Source organism: Tursiops truncatus, chromosome 17 (genome assembly GCF_011762595.2).
Source record: "Tursiops truncatus isolate mTurTru1 chromosome 17, mTurTru1.mat.Y, whole genome shotgun sequence".
Classification (NCBI taxonomy): Eukaryota; Metazoa; Chordata; class Mammalia; order Artiodactyla; family Delphinidae; genus Tursiops; species Tursiops truncatus.
In genome coordinates, this window is record NC_047050.1 from 62,186,277 (window position 1) to 62,209,532 (window position 23,256).

The 23,256-nt window shown below is 51.5% G+C and overlaps 1 protein-coding gene across 4 annotated transcripts in view; it reads left to right on the forward strand.

Annotated features, from left to right (window-relative positions):
- Positions 1 to 23,256, forward strand: part of ZHX2 (zinc fingers and homeoboxes 2) — a 172,665-nt gene that overhangs the window by 59,616 nt on the left and 89,793 nt on the right. For 2 of the 4 annotated variants that reach the window (XM_033843120.2, XM_073794707.1), the window contains one exon: positions 15,230 to 15,300. The exons of 1 other annotated variant lie outside the window; for it this stretch is intronic. The gene's annotated coding sequence lies outside the window, so the exon portion shown is untranslated. Of the gene's footprint in view, positions 1 to 14,411; positions 15,022 to 15,229; positions 15,301 to 23,256 lie in introns of those variants that run through there. One more of the 4 variants, XM_073794706.1, reaches the window with a different exon arrangement.

Consider the following 23,256-nt stretch of genomic DNA (forward strand, 5'->3'; position numbering starts at 1 on the left):
GCAGCTGTAAACTGGAATCACCAGATTGGACGGGATTCCCAGCAAAGCCCTGGATGCACGGGGTGGCTGCCAAGAAGCATTAGAGGGTCTGGACAAGAGCCTTTCTGGATTTTTCAAAGTGGAGAGGTGGGGATCGAGAGTGGGAAAGGCATCCGGCCTCCCTGCTAGAGACTCAGGGGAGCCTGGTACTGCCTTTCACCAGCTGTGTTCCTCGGTGTGGCCTTGAGGCTCTGACCTCCATTTCCTCCTTGGAGACACAGGGTGAACAATACTCACCTACCGAGTGAGCCGCTCTGGAGGCAAACGTTGCCAGCTGGGCTACTTGCTTGCTGTGTGACTTTGAGCAAGTTACGTTAATATCTCTGTGCCTGGTTTTCCTTGTTATGTTGGTTTCCTGTGATTGCTATAACAGAGGACCACAAACGTGATGACTTAAAACAACAAAAATTTGATCTCTCACAGTGCTGGAGGCCAGAAGTGCAAAAATCAAGAGTGAGCAGGACGCGGCTCTCTCCAAAGGCTAGGAGAAAACCCTTCCTTGCTTCTTCCAGCTTCTAGAAGTTGTTGGTATTCCTTGTGGCTGCGTCACTCCCAACCCCACCTCTGCCTTCACATCACCTTCTCTTCTGTCTGTGGATTTCTTCTCCTGGTGTTTCTTATTAGGACACTTGCCATTGAATCCAGGGCCCATTTGGATAAGCCAGGGTGATCTCATCTTGAGATCCTTTACTTAGTTACACCTAGGAAAACTCTTTTCAAATAAGGTCACATTCGCAGATTCTGGGGACTAGGACATAGACATATCATTTGTGGGGGAGGGGGCACAATTCAACCCACTACACTGGTTTATTAAATGAGGATGATAATGGAGATCCCGTTATGGAGACTACACAAGTTTATACGTCTAAAGTCCTTTGAGCCGTGCCTATCACACAGCAAACACTCAGTGTTTGCTTTTGTCATAATCCTCAGCAAGCCATCATTTCATAATCACCATCATCATCACCACCATCACCATCGCCACCACCATCACCGCCATCACCATCACCACCATCACCACCATCAACATCACCACCATTACCATCACCACCACTGTCACAACTGCCACCATCACCATCACCACCATCACCATCATCACCACCCCCATCACCCCCATCACCATCATCACCATTACCATTATCACCACCATCACCATCATCATCGCCACCATTACCACCACCACCACTGTCACAACTGTCACCATCACCATCATCACCACCATCACCATCATCACCACCATTACCATCACCACCACCATCACTGCTGTCACCATCATCACCACCACCATCACCATCACCATCACCATCACCATCATCCCTAACACTTGTGAAGAGGCTTCCCAAACTGAACACGTCTAAAACTAACTCTTGACTCATTCTTCAACCTCTCAGTAAATAGTTACCTCTGTGTACTCCATCCTTTAAATAATCCTGGTTTCCTCTTTTTCTCTCACACCTCATTCCATCTATAAGTCCTGTCTATTCTGCCTTCAAAATATATCCCCAGTATGACCACCATCTTTCAGTATCACCACGTTGCACCCCTCCAGGGGACGCCCTTCCCATTTTGGTGGCTGTGAGGGGCACCTCTGGAGTCTTATATTCAGCACCGTGGTGCTGCTTCCTGCCACCTCCACCCCCGTCCCCCGGTTCAAGCCCCATCGTCTCTCACGTAGGTCACTGCAGTCACCGGTGGCTGTCCTCTCAGCTCGTCCCTTAGCTGCCGCCCCTCCCTCACTTCATGCACACACCCCCGACCGTCTCCTCTCCTCAAAACACAGGTCAGATTGTCACTCTCCTGCTCCAAACCCTCCAATGGTTCCCCCGTCTCACTCAGAGCAGAAGCCAAAGGCCTTATGGTAACCCCCAGGCCCACGTGATCACCTTCCTCTCTGCCACCAGCCTTGAACAAAACACCCCCCCCCACACACACACACACACACACACTTGCATTTGTGCTTGCTACTTTCTAAGCCTAGAACACTCTTTTCCCAGCTATCTTTGTGGTTTTCTGCCTCATTTCATTCAGTCTGTGCTTAAAAGACACGCTGTCACGGAGGCCTTCCCTGCCCACCGCAGGGTCATAGCTCAGCCGGCATCCCCACAGATCTCCATCCTCTCGACCTGTCTTTTTCAAAGCACAGCTTGCTACCTGGCGCCGGATGTTTATGCGCTTGTGGCATTGCGTGCTTTCCCCGTCACACTCGAGTCTGTGACGGGAGAAACCGTGTTTCGATGGCTGCTGGGTCCTCAGCCCCAAGCACGTGTTAAGCACATGAGAAGCGCTTTCTGGACAAGGGGATGATTACGAGCCAGGCTCTGGCTCTGCGCACATCCTCCTGGTCTCCCAACAACCAGTGATGTCAGTGTTGTCACCCCCTTATTTTGTCCGGGGCACAGAGACAGTAAATGAATGTCCTGGGCTACCCGACGAGGGAAAGGCAGCAGCAGGATCTGAACCAGCTCGTCGCCTGCCAGAACCCACTTTCCGAATCACCATCTGTCACGAGACAGAAACGAGAGACTGTGGTGACAGACCTTTGGAAACGGAAACGCATGACATGAATGTACCAGGACGACAATAGCCGAGCCCAGCACGTCTAAGCTGATTGCTCCCAATTTGCTCTGGGTCTCCTTCCTGTTTAATTCTTTAAATTGTGAGAGCTCTTTCTGCTGCCTCCCCTGATGGTACAACGTGAGGGGGTAAGAAGGGTGTCCATGAGGCACTATTGCTCTATTCAGTTACTATCAGACTTCAGTGGCCCGGAATGTTCTGGAAATGGGGCATGCAGGCTGCGTGAATGTGCCCTTTATTCCAAAAACAGGTCAGTCCATTTTCCGCCTTCAGTAAACATGGTGTGTTGATAAGAATCAAATATTTCAGTGTGGGACCATGCAAAGATGTACTCTCAGCTCTACCGAGATAACCTGTGCCCTTAAATAGTAATAGTACCCCTTATTCCCTGAGTCTTACCAGGTGTTAGAGACATTCCAAGTGCTTTATGCATATTAACTCATTTAGCTCCCCAACCAATCATGGGAACAAGTCCTCTTATTAACTCCAGTAATCCTAGTCACAGAAACACAGAGATGTTGAATAACTTGACCAAAATCATACAGCTCATGATCGGCAGAGCCGGGATGGGAACACGGGCCGTATGTCTCCTGAGGATGGGTTTTAACCAGCTCTCTTTTGTGACTCTCAGCTTCATCTGTAAATTGTGGGGAATGCATTCAATCATATTTTCAGCTTGAAAAAACTATGCTTGTAAGGCTGAGAACTTGGTAGTACTTTTGAGTCATTGGTATGAGTGCAAGAAGTATAGGTGACTGGGATGCAGCGGGATTAAGGCTATCACAGGAAGGTCCACGATCCAGGCTTCGTTTCCATCAGGTTCTCTCTTGTGTCTTGCTGTCCTGTCATTTGCTACTTTTCTTGCCTTGACTGTTTGCAGAAATAAGAGCCCACAGGTGCTCATCTACCCCCAGACATCTTTCCTCTCTGTGTGATAAAAAATATATCTATGAAACCCATATGGTCCTCTGGTGTTGATTAACTTTAAAAGCACTCTCACATCTCTGTTCTCACTTGATTCACGTAGAGACCCTGTGTGGACAGGCAGGGAGAGTCCCATTTTACAGACGAGGAAATAGAGGTGGAGAAGGCTGATCTTAAGGTTGCATTTATCTCCTCCTGTCTCCTATGAGTATTTCCTGGGTCCTTCCTCAGGGTTTTTCTTACTTTACTGTAATAATCTTAGCAAACAGAGTCTTCGATTGCTCCCAGCCACCTCCTACACTGTTGTCACCGCTAGATTAGTAATAAATTCCTGTCAGAACGGTGGCCATCTTTTACTGAGTACCTTTGATGTGCCAGGAACTGTGCTAGGGGCTTTTCACGTTTTACGTCCTTCTAATCCCCACAATACCCCTTTGAGATATATAGCATTATGACTCCCATTTCACAGATGAGGTGCCTGAGACCACACAGCCCCAGGGCGACACGTGCATATAGTCACACAACGAGGAGGTGGTAAACCCAGGTTCTGCACACGTTGACACAGATTGTCCGGTGACCCCTCCCTGGTTGAAGCCTACCGGGACTGCTGGTCATGACTCCTGGACAGGACAATGTCCAAACTCCTTGTCGTGGTGTGCAGGGCCTCCCTGTGCCCACGGCACCTACCCTCCCGCCCACGTCCTAGCCCCTCCACCTTCACTCTCAGCCACACTCAACTACCAGCTGCTCCCTGCTCAGGCCATGCCCTTGCTCTGGACCGCGCCTCTCTGCTGCCCTCCTTGGAAGGCACACTCCTTCCCCTTCTGGCTGGTGATTTCCCATCCATCCTCCACGCACCAGGCCAAAGCCACCTTCTCTATGCAGCCTCCTCTGACCCACCATCTCCCATGCCCTTCTCCCTGCCCAGCGTCACTCTGCCCCAGGGCACCCTGAACCACACCCCATTGCGGCACAGCTCACCCGGTGTCACTAGCACCTAACATAGCCCTCAGATAGAGGGACAAAGGACAGCGGGGAGCAGTGTGGCTTGTGGAAGCACCGGACGATGTGTGCCCCGCCTAAGAGCATTCTGCTTCCTTGTGGGTTTTTTTAAACACACGCCAGCCCAACAAAACAACTTTGTGGCTGGTGTGTGAACCATGGGCCACCAGCCTGAGACTCTTGGGAGCTCCTCGGGATTCGTGTGCTTCTCTCCATTGTCACTACTTAAATGAGGGAGGGAGGGAAGGAGGGGAGGAAAGAAGGAAGAATTTACCTTCCTAGACCTGGCAATTTGGCTTGCGTAAAACATGGTGTATTAATTAGTCTGCTCAAGCTGCCATAACAAAATACCATAGATTGGGTGGCTTAAACAGCAGAAATTTGTTTTCTTACAGTTTCTGGAGGCTGGAAGTCCAAGGTCAAGGTTCCAGCCAATTCTGTTTCTGGTGATGACTCTCTTCCTCACTTGCAAATGGCCACGTTCTTGCTGTGTCCTCACATGGCCTTTCCTTGGTGTGTGCACTCGGAGAGAACAAGCTCTCTGCTGTCTCTTCTTACAAGGACACTAATTATATGGGGTCAGGGCCCCATTGTTATGACCTCATTTAACCTCCCTTAGAGGTCCCACCTCCAAATACAGTCACACTGGGGGTTAAGGCTCCAACATACAAAGCTGGGGAGTGGAGGACGAACATTCAGGCCATAATACATGGCATTCCAGATCACTCAATCCACAAGTCTTTCCTGTGTCCTCACTATGGGGATTTTGAAAACATTGAAGGCAAACAGCAGAGTCCAGTGGTCAAAAGCACGAGCTTTATATCAGGCAAATTCAAGTTTGATACTTAGCTCTACCGCTTACTGACCAGGTGACCTTAGACAACCTACCCAACTTCTCTGAGCCTTGCGCTCCTCACACCAACCACCCAGGGTTTGTATGAGGGTTAAGCAAGATCCAGGCACGTCCACCACGCCCAGCAGCATTCATGACCGCCCTGGAGAGACAGTTACTGAGCACATCCTCCACGCCAGGCTCTCTGCTGGGTGCTGGGGAGCCGGTGGTGAGTAGGACAGAGCAGATCCCTTGTTCTCATTCTTCCTTGAAGAGCCGGATAATAAACAAGGAATTATGTGATCAGGTAGCAAACATGTCCGTCATTTGAGAATGGGACATGGGCCGTAAGGAAGGAAAAAGCAGCAGGGGAGGAAAGGCCTCGCTGGGGAGGTGACTTTGACAAGAAGCTGAGGGCCATTCAAAGACTTGGGGCAGAGTATTCCAGGCGGGGGAGTAGCAATCACGAAGGCCTGAAGGTGGGCACGCTCAGTGCCCGCGGTGTTCATTCTGATAGCTGTGGTCCTATTGCACGTGGTCCCACCCTCAGAGGCCACCACCCTGGGGGGACACAGGACCTCTGCCCAGCCCTCCAGGGAGCAGGGCCTAGACGAACCCGGCTTTCAGAGGGGAGCAGCGCCTTGAGGGCTGGAGTGCTGGGAAATGGACAGCAGCAGAGGAAGAGGATGTGGCGTTTGGGGGGGGGGGTGAGAAACGAGCATCCCGGGGGAGAGGGGAGTTTGGTCGAAGAGCCTGGTGTCTGAGGGACCCTGGGAGACTGCCCAGGCCTGAGCCGATTCTGAGAGCAATGCCAGGCCGGGAGCCCAAGGCACCACGTGGATGACCTCAGCGTGATCTGATAAGGGCAGCAGCCCTCACTGTCACGGCGGGTGGGCGGGTTTCCCCACTCAAGAGGCAGGGCCCCGGGCAGAAATCCAGCACTGTGAGTCACAACCAGATGTACGTCTTGTCAGGGAGAGACATGGCCGCGGAGAACTGGTCATGGTTTCCTGGAAACTTCCTCAGTGTGGGGCAGGGGCACTCTGAGGATAGGTGCCAGCCAGGGCAGAGAGAGGAGACCGTGCTGAGGGGCTGGGCCAGGGCTGCACTCTCGGGACCATGGCCGAGCTTTCTGGGGCCACTGGGGGCCAGAGGACTAGCTGAGGTCTGAGCCTGGTGCCCGTGGACCAGCTGAGGCACGTCTCCCCTTCCACAATGTGCCTGGAGTTTCCTGGACTTCTGACACCGGTCGGCATGCCCCTTGAGGTGTGGATGTGGGAAGCGCAGCTAGACTGGGAGATGGGACCCCTGCATCCTCATCCCACAAACTTGGATTCAAATCCAAGGACTTGCACAAGCCCAGCTTCTCCAGCCCTTGGTTCTCTCATCTACAAATGGATGGGATAAATTGGGAGCTCTCCAAGGTTCCACCCAGCTGGACTATTCAGGCAGTTCCTTCATGTTCCTCCCTGTAGATGGGAGAAACTGAGGCCCAAGAGCAAGAGACCTGATCTGAGCCCACCCATTTGGAGGTGGGACTGGAGCTCTAGCTTTGGCCAGAGCTGCACTCCTCTCCGCCTTGCTCCAGTGTCCTGCCTTCTTTCCCCGATCTTCTCCTTCCTGGACGCCTCTTTCCCTCCTTCCCCTCTGCCTGTGCCCCTCACCTGCCAGACATGGAGATTCAGCCTTTCCTGGGGTGGGTGGGTCCCAAGTCAGAACCAAGATGAGAACTCCCAGGGCCATCAGCCATCTGTCTGTACTCACCGGGATAAGTGAGCAGGACCTCCTCCAGCCAGCTTCTGTCTGAATGCTCCACATCCTTCGATCCAACTCAAATGACACCTCCACCAGGAAGCCTTCCAGATCACCCCAGCCAGAGCCATCACCTAAGCAAGCCTTCCCCATGCATCCCACTTTATAATCTTGCTGGTGCCATTTTTACTTACTTGTATTGTAGTTATTTGTGCATACATCATAGCTCCTCTACACAATTCCAAACTCAAATTGCCTCCATTTTGCCCATGCCTATCACCAGCCTCCTCTGTGACATCTGTTGCGGTGTTTGTATTCTAAGTGTTGGGTAGATATTTGCGGAATAAATGGAGTTTTCTTTCTTCTATGTGAAAGGATTCTTTCCTTTCAGAATGAATGGTCAGATGTGTAAGAGCGTCTGTTCTAGAGCTGCACTGGGTGGAATCTTAGCTCCACCATCTACACACGGTGGGGACCTTGGACAAATTACTGACACTTGTGCCTCAGTTTCCTCACTGATAAAATAAGGATAAGTCATAACCCCCTACCTCACAGGGTGGCTGTGAAGACTCAGTGAGTCATGTTTGTCGAGCGCTTGACGTCGTGCCCAGCATAGACTTGATTTAATAAGTGAAGTTGTCTGGCAATCCAATATGCAAATTTTTATTTGATTTTTTGAAAAAATATTACACCGCCTTACAGAATTCGAGCTTGGCTTTAGGTAGGTGCCAGATCCTTTCCAGTCCTCGCATTCACAGAACCTGCACTGGGTATTCACTGCCATCCGCAGAGCCTCCCCGGCTACGCTGGCTCGGATCAGGGGGCAGGGAAGGGAGAGAAGAGCCGTCTCTGGCGTAACTGCTCGCCAGCTCGGGGCTAACAGCCACATTAAGTGCTCTTACTCAATTCATGTGACTCGACAAATTTGGAATGTGTTAGCGAGAGAGAGTTTTTCCAGCTATGAGTCAGTACATTTATGCTCTCTCACACACACATTTAAAAATTTTAAGAAGAAAGAGACTTCAGCGAGAATCCTTTATGAGTGCAAAGTGGAAATCTCCGGAAACTGTATTTTGACCCTGAAGGCAAGTAATACTTAAGGTATTTAATAAAGGGTTCGAAACAAGAGTCGAGGAGAGAAAACACAGCTAGCTGCCTTTTCCTTCTGTATTCTCAGCTGCTGCTTTGCATATAGGAGGACCCGATGTACGTGGGTTTATAAAGCACCTCCTGGATTCCCTGATTTATACTCAACATAGTGGGGAAAGAAATATGGGAAAGAAGGGAGGCATAACCAGCATTTATTAAGAACCTATTATGTGCCAGATATTCGGGGCTGGGGTCGGGTACACGTCCCAAGTTCAAGAGGAAGTGTGGGGAAAAATGGAATGATTGTATTCAGACACGCTTGGGTTCAAACATCAGCCTACTTTCATAATATTATCTAAGCCCCCTCTTCTCCCATTTTGTGGATGACAAAACTAAGGCTCAGAGAAGAGAAAATAATTTGTCTGTGGACACAAAGCTCTTAAGTGGTAGAAATCATCTTCTAAACTGGGTCTGTGACTCTCCCCAGGGTAAAGAAATTTGGGTTAAATTAATGTCCTCGGGGGCTGAGTTTCCCCACCAAGGAGGGGAGCAAAGACACCCATTCTCGGAGATCACATCCGCATATCCTAAGCAGGTACCACTTTCTCGCAGAGCAGTCCCTTTAACCACCTCCTGCCACTTGCCTTTGAGTCCCGCCCGTTCGGGATTACAAAAAACCTGCTTCTGGTCCAGGCTGGTCCTCTCTGCTGTTGTTTACTTTAAAGAAAGAAACCACCACCCGCCCAGAGGACTTGTATTTCCAGCTCACTTACATCTCTTTTGCAAGGGTTCATTTTCATAGACTCCCAATCTCCAGGGAGCTGTGTCTTTCCCTCGGAAACATGAGCTGTAATCAAAGGTATATTCATCCCCGCACATCTGCCAGCAGCCACGCCGGAGCCACGGTTCCCCGAGGCCTGACAGAAGGAGGCTCAGGCCAGGTGCCCGGGGAGCATTCTTCCCTACACAAATCAGATTGTCCCGTGGTTGCCCTTTGTAGAGATGGCAGAGTCCCAGGCGGTGCTTCTCAGATTGCTGGAGGACCTGATGGGGCCGGGGGTAAATAAGATTCCACCCTCCGTTCAACAAATACTACTGAGGGCCACCACGTGTGGAGAACTGCGGACACTGAGAATCCAACTCTTTTGGTGACTTCCCGTCACTCACAGGGATAAAGACCCAGCTTCTTAAAGGCCAGCAAGTCCCTGGAAGAGCTGGTGCTGGCCCTTTCTCTGCCCTGCTTGGCTGTGGCCACCCCAGCCAGCTTCCATTGCTTGGTGACCAGTATGCCTCCTCCCCCTCGGCCCCATACACGCTCTCTCTGGCTTTCTCGATTCTTCCTTCCCCTCTTGGCCAGGTTTGCTGCTGCCTGCCTTTCAGGTCCAGCTCCCCGCCCCGCCCCGGCACGCCGCCCCCCCCCCCCCCGCCATCTGCCATATCCTCACGTGCCTCTCCTGGCGATCTCGCCACCGTTGCATGTGCTTCAGGTAGCACCGTCACGCCACTGGAGTCTCTTATCCAACCCAACTGCAAGGGCAGGGCTCACCTTATGTCCCCAGCACTGGCCCGTAGTCAGTGCCCCACAGTTATCGGAGGAATGAAGAGACCGCAGTGAGCAAATCAGACACTGCCCTGCCCGGTGCTGGGCATATCTTCGTGGAGTGCTGATTGTGCTTGACAGTTTTCAGGGGGAAATATTTGGGAGCAAATACAGATCAATTCTAGAGTAGAATTCAGTGTCCTGGTGAATGTTCAAGGTGCCGTTCTGCACCCTCACACGTCGGGGAGGTTATGAACTCAGCTTCCTCCGTGCTCCTGGGGGCGTCTCAGTGGAAGACCAGGTTGGGGGTGATGGGAGAGGTGGCCCAGTTTGTCAGCAGCTCAAGTCACGGAGCCAAAGTTTAAGAGGCAGCGGGGCGGGGGTGGGAGCGGGAATGGAAAGACTACACTCAATCAGGCCTGAGCTCAAACCTCAGTGCTGGACATTTTACGCTTATGACAGGCGGCAATGTATTTAATCACTCTAAGGTTCAGGTCTGTTGTCTGTAAAAGGGGTATAAGGATACGTGCTCGTCAGACTTGCTGCGGGAAGGACAGACAAGCCATGTGGAAGGCCCAGCTCAGCGTCTGGCGCAGAGCAAGCACTCGGGGAGCGGTGGCCTTTGTACTCGTCACTCGCTGCTCGCTCTTATGAATTAAAGGCTGTTGTTGGTGTCCAAAGTGAAACATTTTCTGGAGCAAAGACAGGCAACTTAAGGCTGCGCTTCTGGCTGGCAGAATGACGACTGCACAGAAGTGGCCTGTAGTTTTCCACCTTCTTTGAAGTTGACCTTCCTCTCTTGTATCCAGTCTGCACTGGCCCTGGCCTGAGTCAGTCACTCCCCAGCAGTGTCCTCCATGGGTTCCTCACCCTCTCCTCCATATGAGGCCATCACCTCGGGACATTATGACCTGTTTACTAGAATTTCTCACTCATCTGCTAAACGTTTGCCGAGTGAAAAAATGGACTGGAATAAACTACGTGAGAGGGGGTGACCCTGGGGAAGGGTGTTTTTCTTCTTCTACAGACCTTTAAATCACCGTTCCTCTTTTTCCCCCTGCAGTTGTCTTGCCATCTGGTAGGTTTAAACTAGGCCAAAAGGGAATAGGAGGGACCTGTAGGGAAAATCCTACAGGCAGATTTTTCCTCATTGGGATTTCGCGCCATGTGACCATTTTCTGGGGAAAGGAGTTCTGAGCCAGGAAGACTGGAAATGTGTGCCCATTAAGGGCTTGAAGGACAGTGAAAAGCCCTTTACTTCATTTATACTGCTCGCGATGAAAGCTGCCATTTCCACGTGCAGGAGCTGCGGTCGGCACCGTGGCGTTGGATCCCCCGTGCAACCCAAAGAGGCAGGTTCTGTTTAGAGCCCCACTTGGCCGCTAAGAAAACCAAGGTCCCTGGGAGAGAGGTGCTTGGCGTCAGGGCACAGCACAAGCGTGTCAAAGAACCAGGACCAGACTCAGACGTCCCGTCTCCAAGACCTATGCTCTTCCCCCCATGCTGGTTAGGAAGGATCCAGTGTCTAGTGGGTGGTGCTGCAGAGCTGAGTTCCAGGATAAACGGGGAAGATGTAACAGATTCATTGAGACTCCCCAGCTCTGAGAAGGATTCACGGTGTGGCCCCAGCCAAGCCCCACTCCACGCCTCTGTGCTCAAGAAGAAGCACCTAGTCAGCGGAGGATGATAATAAGGATTATCAATAATAATAGTAGCTTTCATGCCTGATTACATGATTCTCAGTGTTTTGTATGTGTTACCACCCTGGGTCCTACAGGGTAACTCGGGGTTAATTTGGGGAAGAGGGAGAACAGAGCATTGAAGAGAGAGGGTCTAAGATAGCATAGCCATATGGCTGCAGGGGGCATAGTGGGTTCAAGAGGCTTAGGCATCCGTGAGCCCAGAGCACAGTGGGGCAAAGGGAGCGGGGAGCAGCGAGCAGGGGGCAGACCTCACAGGCTCCAAGACCCTGCGATAAGGAGTGTGGCTTTTTTCCTGAGACAAATGGGGCGCTCATTACCTGCTCCCACCTGTCCCACCTCTATGTACATTGTCCTTCCTCACGTTCAGTGTATTACGTATCTTTCTCCTTTTTTATACCGTGAGTTTCCTAAGGGTAGGGATTGGGTCTTATTTACGTATGTATTTATGTATTTATGTATTTATGTATTTATTTATTTATGGCTATCTGGTGCTTAGCACAGAATCAGGTATATGTGGATAGTCAATAAATGGTTGTTCATCAGCTATTTAAAATATTCAACATTTAATAATAGTAACATGTTCAATATTTAATAACTATATATTATATATTGGTTATATATAGATATTAGTACCTGTAATATAACTTCCATTATGCAGGCATTTCTGCTCTAAAATGATATATGCGTGCCTTTAAAACCCTGTACTCTGAAAAATTCAAAAATCACAGCGTTTTGGGGACAGTTGGGCTGTAGCAGAGCATTCACGATTCCTGTGACTCTGTAATGAAGCACAATCCAAGGGGTGATACCAAGCAGAGTTCAAAGGGCATGATACATTTTGGATAAGGGGCTTCCCTGGTGGTGCAGTGGTTGAGAATCCGCCTGCCAATGCAGCGGACACGGGTTCGGTCCCTAGTCCGGGAAGATCCCACATGCCGTGGAGCAGCTAAGCCCGTGCACCACAATTACTGAGCCTGCGCTCTAGCGCCCGCACACCACAACTACTGAGCCCGCGTGCTGCAACTACTGAAGCCCACGCGCCTAGAGCCCATGCTCCACAATAAGAGAAGCCACCGCAGTGAGAAGCCCGTGCACTGCAACGAAGAGCAGCCCCCGCTCGCCGCAACTAGAGAAAGCCCGCGTGCAGCAACGAAGACCCAACGCAGCCAAAAATAAAATAAATAAAACAAATAAATTTATATAAAAAAAATTTGGATGAAAACAAATATAGCAATAACTTTAGGACCTGAGTAACTTATAGGACAATATATTATTTTTAAAAGGGGGAAAACTTGATGGAAGGGGCTAGAGAAGGCTGGAGGCTGATGGGTTTAGAGACAGAAGGGGTCAGATCATCTTTAGCAGGAGTTCCCCGTGGAAGAGCAGTTTCAGGCTCTGCCAGCGTGTAGCAGGGACAGATGGCTTCTCTAGCCCATGGCCTTTGCACAAAGACCAGGAAGAACCGAGCAACAGGAGTGGCTAAGACAGAGCACGTGACCACTGGAGCCAGAGGAGGAGCTGGGAGGGCGGAGTCCCCCGCGGCTTGTTCTACTCAGCTGTGTGTACCTTGCATCCAGCCGCCCGCACTTGGTGGTGCAAAATATGAATGTGCTGGGAACATTTGCCTATGAACCAGTGTAAACTCCAGGTTTTATCAACCCCTCTATACCTTATACACACTAATCTTCCTCATGGAAGTAAGTGCAGCAGATCAAACATTACATAATGGTATACATGACTAACTGATAAACCAAGAATGCCCACTGGCCAGTTTACATCAAGTAAGGTACCAGTCACACACCCTGTGTGGGTTGTAGACTGTTTTCCTCTTGGTTCATGAGTCTATTCAGTAAACCCATTCAGTGAGCAGAAGGTAAAGCAAGACATATGGAGTGGGTGACACTAAGCAAGGGCATCATAAACCTGTGATGTGATCGCTTTCCCCATCAGAAGCAGCTGAGCTCACACTTCTGGACATGGACTTAGAGGACCTCAACCCCAACCTGCCTGAAAGCTGTGTGACCTCAGGAAAATCACTTAACCTCTCTGTGCCTCAGTTTCCTCAACTGCAGAGTAGCACTAGTGACACTCCCCAAGTTCTTTGAAAGAGCAGATTAGCTGGTGCATGAAAAGTTCTTTCTAAACTATAAGGGGCTTTAGAGAGTATTGTCCTTCCTGCAAATCAGTGCTGGGACACTCGTCTTAGCTTGCCTCCTAGGGTACCTTCTTCTGCTGGATGGCTAGTTCTAAGGGCAGAGGGCAAATGCAGCTAAACTGGAATCAAACAAAATAAATTAATCACTGGGATTCAATGCAGAAGCTTGAATGAGCTTCGGGAAATTTTGCTGGCATCCGACGGCCTCTGTGGAGCCCCTGCGTCCACAGTATCTGATGCCTCTCTCTGAGTGCTCACCGGGCAGCCTCTGTCTCCAGGCCTGAGGTCATCAGCCGACCCCTGGCCCACTGCTCTTCGCCAGGCCCCTCCCACCAAGCCAGGCCCCTCCCACCAGGCCAGACCCGCCTGTCCCATCAGCCTCTCATCTTGCTTCCCCAAAATCGTGCAGAGGAAAGGAATACCGATTCCGGAATCACATGAACACGGGTTTAATGAGCTCTACCACGCAGCAGCTCTAAAATCATAATAGCCAAGCTGTGGTTTCTTGAACCTATTTCTTCACCTTGGGAATGGGCTACAACTTCCTGACTTCCTTCCTTCCTTCTCTGATTAAGAGGATTAGAAATGCACACTTTGCAGACTTTAATGTGCCCAGGAATCACCTGAGGAGCTTGTTGAAAAGCAGGTTCTGATTCTGTAGGGCTGAGTGGGGCTCGAGAACCGCCCCTTCCGGCAAGCTCCCAGGTGATGCGATTTCAGTTTTGACCGTGGATCCGGGGTATGAAGCGCCTGCCATGTAGTATGTACTCAGTGGATAGAAACTTGCCATGAAAACTTTTCCCCCCAAAGGGTGCTCCTTTGAGAACAGCGATAGATGAATAGAGACACCTCTGCTCCCCTCAGAATTCTGAGGGCCACAAGAAAAAACAAGTTTGGCTTTAAAGGTGGGCAGGGCGTGGGGAGCGAGGAGAAGCGTGGCCCCAGCAGCCGCTCATCAGCAGGCTTTCCACGCTCACGTGTGCGTTGCAGGTGGGCCTCTGCCGGGCTGCAGAAACCCCTAGAGCTCAGGCCTCGACTTGCCATGCGGGGAACGCATCCTCCGAGCCGGGCGCACGCGCGTTCCTCCGGCTACAGCTCTCCTGACGAATTTTCAAAGCGCCCAGGGCTCGCCTGGCGGGAGTCTCCCAGGATGGAAATCCACGTCGGGGGCTTTTGTTTTCAGGACTGCGGTATCTTTCGGACTTGAGGCCTTGCGTACAGAGCTTTTCCCCTCCACCCTCACCAACGTGGAGCCGTGAACCCCCGCTGCTGCTAGGAACGGACACCAAAGACTCAAGGAAACTCGGAGTGGGGTTCAAGAGACGCCTCCCCAGCCCCACCCAGCAGATTTGGCTTTTAGTTTCGCTCTTCTAAAAGGCCTGCTTCTCAAAAAGCTGCTGACTCATCCAGAGTAAGGGTCTCTTTTTTTTTTTTTCTTCTTCTCAGCATCGTCCCAAAGCCCTGAGATCCTTGAGGGCAGAGCAGCGAGCACCCCGGTCCTGGCCATCTCCTGTTTCTTTCTCCTCCGCATCTCCATCCCAGGATCCTAGTGCCGAAATGAAAGTTGAACCCCCCTTTGCTTTGTTCTGCCTTTAATACTGAGTATCTCTTCTTTGTAGGTCTTGACGCCCCGTCTGCTCTCAGAGTCAAAGTGTAAAAAGATTCCCAGGATGTAAGCAATATGGGACTGGTGAGTGACCCGTGTGTTTGGCGGAGGTCGGGGCCTCAGCTGGATTTCAGGAAGGGAAGGGAGATGAATGGAAGGGGCAGGGGCGGCTGAGCTTTTGCACCCCTGAAACGGTTTCCCTCCAGATGCAGCTGGAAACAGTGCACAGTGCAGAGAATCCAGGTGCGAATCCCTTGGAATCCACTGGGTCCCTGCCCGTCCCTCCCCAGAAGCAAAGGGAGAATGCAGGTGGCTGTGCCGACCTCTCTTTGCTCAGATGACAACAACTCAGGCTCCCCATCCGGAGGGTTCATGCTGGGAATTGTTCTCTAACCCGGTAACCAGGGTTAGGGACATATGCTTGGACTAGAGAGGGAACTACCAGGCTCACACCAGTTTGTAAACCATAGCCCTGAGGAGACACGAGTAAAAGGAGGCGAGAACGCCACCTTTGCACCTTTGAACGGCTGTCACTGGCAAGAGGGCAGCTATCGACTCAGCCTAAGGAGAAATTCCTAACAAGAGGTTGGCAACGGTAAAATCGACGTCCGTTAGAGGTAGTGAGTTCCCTGTCGCTGGCAGAATTCAAGCACAGGTTGGAGAAGCATGGATGGGAAATGTTGAAGTGGGGAGGGGTTTTGACAGGGTAGTGTTTTCTTGTTTGTTTGTTTGTTTTTGCGGTACCCGGGCCTCTCACTGCTGTGGCCTCTCCCATTGCGGAGCACAGGCTCCGCGGCCGTGGCTCACGGGCCCAGCTGCTCCGCGGCACGTGGGATCTTCCCAGACCGGGGCACGAACCCGTGTCCCCTGCATCGGCAGGCGGACTCCCAACCACTGCGCCACCAGGGAAGCCCCAGGGTAGTGTTTTACAGACTGTTCTGTGATGACTAAGAATCCCGGAGGGGCATGAGGATGAGGGAGAGAGTTTAGGGAGAGTGAATGAGGGGAACTTGTGAGCTCACACACACACTCTCGGCGCTGCCTGTTTTATGGGGCAGGGTGCTGCCTTCAAACAGTTTAGAAGCTACTGGATGAGACGGTCTATCCTCAGACCTGTTGTCCATTGGCCAGCTGTACCTGAGCTTATGCCAGACGTCCACACATCACACTTGTGACCCCAAACACCTGATCTATGTGAAGGGGTGGGCAACTCTCCAAGCATGGCAGGGGCTCTGACCAGAGGCTCGAGGGAGCTCTCCCCCATACTAGGACCACCAAAAGAGTTGCCAGTGAGTCGCGCTTTCAAGAGACTTACCCGGGATCCCGACCACACAGACCAGAAGGGAAGGCACAGGGTTGGGGTGGGGGGGATGCCGCGGCAGGACTCCCCGAACCCCCAGACTGTGGGAGGACGGTGAGCATGGCTTCCCCAAGGGCGCTGGGCTCCTTTGGTAGGACCACATTCTCCAGTGACCAAAACCTGGCCCAGTGAACGTGAGAGGAGTCATACCGCAGATGCCGGTGGCGAAATTGCCCAGGGGAGACACCCATTGCAAGGGAGAGGGTCTGAAGGTCTGAATAATGAGCACGGGGGCTTCCTTTGTGCTTTGTAACTGGGTCTTCTTCCCCCGGGCCTGGGTCAACTGCAGCACAAAATGTGTATCGAGGGCAAGGCGCTGTGGGAGGCCAGAGATGGGGTTTTTCTTTAAGAAACTGAAGCCTGGACGAGAATCGAGTTTGACAGTCATTGTGCAGAGGCTGTACGTTCAGCTGAGTCCTGAGTGCTATGCGGTGGGCGGACGGGTGGGAGAGGAAGGGGAGGGGGCTGAACAGGAGCTTCAGCTGTGACTCGATGCTTCCTTGGCAAGTGTTCAAGCATGAGCTGGGCTTTGAGGATGGAGGCTGTGTCCTTGATTCAAAGGACCTGGCATATAGTAGGTGCTCAAGAAGTGATTGTCGAATGACTAAAAGGGAAAGTGAAGAGGTGGCAGCTCGGGAGGCCACGTCTGTGGTTAAGAGCAGGGCCCCTGGAGTCAGACGGCAGGGTTCAAATCCTGCCTCTTCCGCTAGCTGTGGGGCCTCAGGCAAGTCGCCCACCTCTCTATGCCTCAGTCTCCCCATCTGCAAAATGGGCGTCATGATAGTACCTACTGCATAAGGGGGCTGTGAGGAGTCCATGAACTGATTCATGCAAAGCCGCTTGGTCCTGTGCCAGCACATCGTAAGTGCTCAATAAACAGTAGCCCTTGTTCTCATTCTAGATGTGGGGCATGACCCCAGATTAAGGTTCAGTGTTGGGACGGGAAATAGCAACATACGTGGGAGGACAGAGCACTGGACGGGGAGTCAGAAGCCCTGGCTTAGCTGCAGGGAGGGGATGAGGAAAGTGATCACTCCCCCTGAGCTCACTCTACAGCCGAGATGCTGCAAGAAGGCGGTCAAGGGCAGCTCCATTTTTCCTGCTCTCCCTCTGGTGGTCCCAGCACTGGTTCAAAGGCAGGGGCAGCTCAGCCCTTTATTACTAGCTGGGGGCCTCATGGTGAGTGGTTTGACTTCTCAGGACCTCTCTTTCTCCCAATAAATGAGAAAACAATGCGGGCGTCCTTCCCTCGCAGAAGTGAAAAGCACAGGTAGGAGGGTCTGTCGGTACAGATGGAAAATCGTTTAAGACTTGAGCTTGGGTAGCCCAGTCTGGAGTCTCACAGTCAATGTCGGTTCCCAATCCCTTCTCCAGTGAGGCCTGGCTGTCTCAAGACAGATTCTCAAAACGATGCTTCACTTCGCAAAAGGCACCGTTCACCACCCAGGATTTGTAGCATCTTTCAAATGAAATGGCGTTTGCATGAAGCACTTGTCAGGGTCACATTTCTTGCATCAGTGGTAGACCTGGGACCATGGAACAGGCTTACTCGGGGGCCTACCTTTTGCCTCTCCTGCCCCGTCGCCCTGTGATCCTAGCTGGAATGTAATACGATGGTTGTTTAAGCCAAAACTGTTCATGGTGTAGGCACAGCCCCTATGCCTATGGGGATCCTAAAAACTGTCACTCATATCAGTCTCCTTCTCCCTGTGTACCCCCTAACATCTGCCAAGCGACCCCAACTTCGGTTCTACCTTTAGTGGGAAGGGGACAGGGATGAGGCAGGGAACAGCTTCCAAGGCAAAGCGGTCAGAGAGAAGAGGTCCCAATTCCTGGCTCCATCAGCCATTTGGCATCTCTCAGCTTCTGTTCCACCTCTGTTCCCATGAGGCGACGGGGCTAGGTCAGGGCTGGCAAATAGATTTCATCTCCCGCTCATTCTGATCAATTGGTCATGGCTGCCAGGGGCACTGTGTGGAGAAGGATTCTGAGGTATACCCAGGAAAGAGTGTGCTGTAATGGATTAGTGATGTCTGCTGGGGAGCAATAAGGAGGACTTAGCACATGTGCTACCTTTTGGCATCTGAGACAAAGCAATTTCCAAGGCCCCGCCTGCTCTCACACTTCGTGCTTCTACCTAGCAGCCTTGTTTTACATCAGAGAGGCAAAGCACAGCAAAACCTCATTAATCTGGACCACTTTGGTACCAAGCCAAGTGAGTGAAAAGTCTTAATCTGAGGGTGTCTTCTGCGTGCAGGTGAGCTCTATTATCCTTCAGTACACGGAGTCAGCTCAGCCCAGCTAGCTGACAGGTGGGGAGGGGAGGCAGGGGCCTCAGTGGTCTGTGCTTGCATGTCTGACCGTATGACTGAACGCACCTGACCTGTACTTCTAGGGCACTTGCTCTGTTTATGAGCTTAGGATGGATACCAATGAAACTCTCACAAAAGCAGGACGTTTTCTGAAGTAGCAAATCATTCCGTGGGCAGCTTTGCTTCTATTTCAAATTGCCAAGGGCTCTGAATTAGAGAGACTTCACCGCACTAGCTGGGAATAAGCTGTGTTTCCAGAATTATATGCAGAAGATGAGACAAAGTAATTCAGAACTAGGTTTCCCCTGAGTTTCCCGATCTGTAAAATGGGGATATAATATACCTCACAGGGCTCTGCAGGAGAGCAAATGAGATAAAACGTGGAAGAGACCTAGCAGAAGATCTTGTTCACAAAATATGGTCAAAAGATGCTGTTTCTTCTCCCCTTCTGTCACTTCCCATCCATAATCACCCTGAAAGAAGGGCTTTCTTCTTATAATACGAGAAAAATGAAGCTACAGATTGTTTTAATAGTACCGTACTTTCAAATGACTCCTGTTCGTTTTTCAGAGGCTCATTTTTCATTGTCGATGATTCTCCAATAGGAAAGGTCCACTTAAACCTTCAACTTGAGTTACTCTACTCTCGGTCTTCTGCAGGGAGTAGCTGATGCCCCAAGGGTCCCAACATGCATGCGCACGAGTGTCTTGGTAGGGGATGTCTCTGGAGGGGACTGAACCCCACAGTGACTAGACCACATCTTCCCTTCAGCTCAGCAAGTGTCAACACCCGAATTCACTCCCACTGCAGGGAGAGTGCGGACAGCCAAGGTGGTTGAACGCCAAGTTGGCACCAGCTGAATTTGAGTGGGAGCGTGTCTAAAGGATGGGCTTTACCTGTTCAAAATGGGGAAGACGTTTGAACTGGAACTCCTCTTTCAGCCTTAGTTTCTGAGACTCTTCAAGAGAAGGATTCGATTATACTTAAATAAACATCAAGAGCAGTTAAATCGATATGAAGGGGGGATTGGAACTCACACGCAGTGGGAAGAGCAGAGCCTCTGGTCACAGAAGCCGAGGGCGGGGGGAGGGCCTGCAAGCCCCCGTGGCTCACTGGGACTCCTGGGTTGTTGGCCCAGAGCTGGCTTCTCAGGGGGCACCAGGCAAGTGCACGCCCGTTATTCTGGCCACCTTGAGCATCTGTCCCCAGTCTTCTCCAGCCCCTGGCCTGGTGAGCTGGGTCAGATTACCTCATGCTTCTCTTCTGTCCTCTCTCCAAGGCCTAGAGCAGAACGGCTCCCCTGCCTAAGCAGGAGCCCTGCCAGAGAAGGCGTGGCCAGTGGTCACCCTGCTGTCCCACCGGCAGGGGAAAGCGGAACGGGGCCCATCCTGCCCTCCCATCCTTCCCACTGAGGCTCCACATCCTGGTGCCGGGACCCTGTCCTGGTCCCTCGCTTCATCCTTGTCTGGCCTCAGACTCCTAGCTCCTGAAGATGGAGCTGAGGGGACCGTGGACCAGGGGGAAGCCTTGGGGTTAGAAGGCATAGGCGCGCCTGGGGAGCTGGCCTCTGGAGACCTGGGCAGGCAGGGGCGTCACATCACTCCAAACTCAGCAGGTGCCACAGTTCCCCAAGGCCCTTGCCTCTTCTCTGGGCTCCCACAGAGGGTACTGTCTACACCACCCAGCATGAGGCGGCACGACAGAGCACTTAAATCCATGCACTCTGGTGCCAGACTGGCTCCGTTAGAATCCCAGCCGTACCTTTGCTAGCCCTGTGATCTCGACCAAGTTATTTAACGTCTCTGTGCCTCAGTTTCCTCATCTTCAAAATGCGCCACTGGATAGGGTAGTTATGACGACTACTGAGCTTATGAAACATGCTTAGAGCAGCGCCTGGCACTGAGTAGAGGTGTTAGTAAAACAAGATCTGTAGGTAAAGCAATGCAGAAGTCAGTGTGTCACATGATCGCCCGATTGACACCAAGACAGTCAGTTTCCTACCCACAGAAATGAAGTCCCTCATTCGACCTGTGGGTTCAGGGAGGCTTTCAGCTAGACCCTGAGGGAAGGGAAGGATTTCTGCAGAAGGGGAGGAAGGGGCAGCCTGGGCAGAGGTGCCAAGGGAGAGGAAGACGTGCGGAGGGTGTCGGGAAGCCTGCTGTGGCTGGAGCAGAGAGAGCCTGGCTGGGGAGCATGTGGCAGTTGAGATGGGCAAGCTTGGCTGAGTGAAACCGCTCGGCTGAGTTCCCGAATGCCATGCTCAGGACTGGACTGTTTGCAGGAAGCAATAAGCAACTTTCAGAAGTTTTTTGGTTTTTGGTTTTTTTTCATCTTTATTGGAGTACAATTGCTTTACAATAGTGTGTTAGTTTCTGCTTTATAACAAAGTGAATCAGCTATACATATACATGTGTTCCCATATCTCTTGCGTCTCCCTCCCTCCCACCCTCCCTATCCCACCCCTCTAGGTGGTCACAAAGCACTGAGCTGATCTCCCTGTGCTATGCGGCTGCTTCCCACTAGCTATCTACCTTACGTTTGGTAGTGTCTATATGTCCGTGCCACTCTCTCAAACCAAGCGACGCAGCCTTGGGTTTAGAAGCTTGACATGGGCACAGCGCAGCGGGTAGGCTGCAGATAAGAGAGATCAAAGACAAGGCAGCAGTAAGGGGGCAGCTGCAGAGAGATGACCCTGGAGACAGGGTGTGGCCTCCTAAACTGAGGCAGTCACAGCAGGGGTGAGAGTGGGGGTCGCTGAGGAGTACGGGTTCAGAGAAAGCATTGACTGGACTTGAACATGAAAAGTGAGGAAAGAGGGGTCAAGAGCGAGCCCCAGTCTCCCGGCTTGGGAATCTAAGAGAGTGATCCCGTTAACCAGGTAGTGCACAGGTAGGGAAAAAGTAGCATATGTCGCAGAAGGTACTGGGGACGTGGCACTGGGCACACCGGTGGGACGCCCGGGGCCTGGGAGACAATATAGAGCAGTGGTTGAACAAGTGGTCTCAGGAGTCCAAATGGCTTGAATTGAAATCCTGGGGGTCCTTTAACGTTCCTAAGTCTCAGTTTCTTCATCTGTATAATGGGGATTATGCAGCTATTAGCTGCCCGAGAGGGTCATTCTGGTCAGTACATGTAAAGTGTTAAGCACTGTGCCTGGCACAGAGGGAGTGCTCAATACATGTGACCCGGAATTACGTTAGTATTAGTGCTGATAGTAATTCTAGGATTAGTGTTTGTATCATCGTCCTAGTGGGAATGTCCAGCACGGGCCTGGAACACAGAAGCCAGCTCAGGTCGGGATGGATTAATTCAGCAGAGTCATCCTTATATAGGTCAGTGATTATCTGTCAACCTGGCCAGTGTATGCTTGGGGGAGGAAAAGGCGAGCATGACCTGGGCTCTTTTCGAATCGTATCAACTTCCCCGACTGTGACATAACCCCACCTCACCTTTGCTGCCCTATGAAAATTCAAGGAGGGAGGGCAGGCGTCACCGTCACCCAAGGACGTGTGTCACATCCCTCAGGCCTACTGGGACAGAATAAGGATGGATGGACAGCGGATGAAGGAGATAGGGGAGGCCATGGGGGCATTGCGCTCTCTCGGGGACAGCTCAGAGCCAGAGGACAGAACCCTGGGACACGATCAACATGCAAGAGGCAAGACCAGGAGAAACAGCCTAACCAGGAAAGCAAGTCACAACCGTCCCCTGTGCCATAAATGTGGAAATCCCTCAGCCCTAATGGACTAGACATGAAGACTCCGCCGTAGGCCGTTGGTTCTCCCACAGACCCAGGTGCAAGTTCAAGCCACATTCCCGTTCAGTAGCCCATGAGGGGCTCTTCACTCCCTCTTCCGCCAGCAGCAGTAGACTTGACATCTCTGAGCTAAGCAGGAGAAGTGAGAGATGGCAGCCCACTCTCCCCTACCGACGTCCATCCAAAAATTTGCCCTAGGGGGCTTCCCTCGCGGTCCAGTGGTTAAGACTCCGAGCTTCCACTGCAGGGGGCACCGGTTCGATCCCTGGTCGGGGAATTAAGACCCCGCATGCCTCGCAGTGGGGGCAGATAAATAAATAAATAAATCCAATGTTTAAATTTTAAAACATAAAAATAAAAATTTGACCTAAGTACCCACTCCTAAAGCCCACTCCACGTTACTCCAGAGCCCAAAGTGTATGGGCCAAGGAAAGGATAACACCTGAAACTAGTAGGGAACTGTACCTAAGTGGATATTGGATTGTATTAGTCAGACTTTTAGGTACAAAATAAAGATCTAATTCATATTGACGTAAGTGTAAAACAAAAAAGCAGCTCATGTAATTGAAAAGTCTGAGCTGGTCTGGCTTTGAGCCCAGCTGGATCTAAAC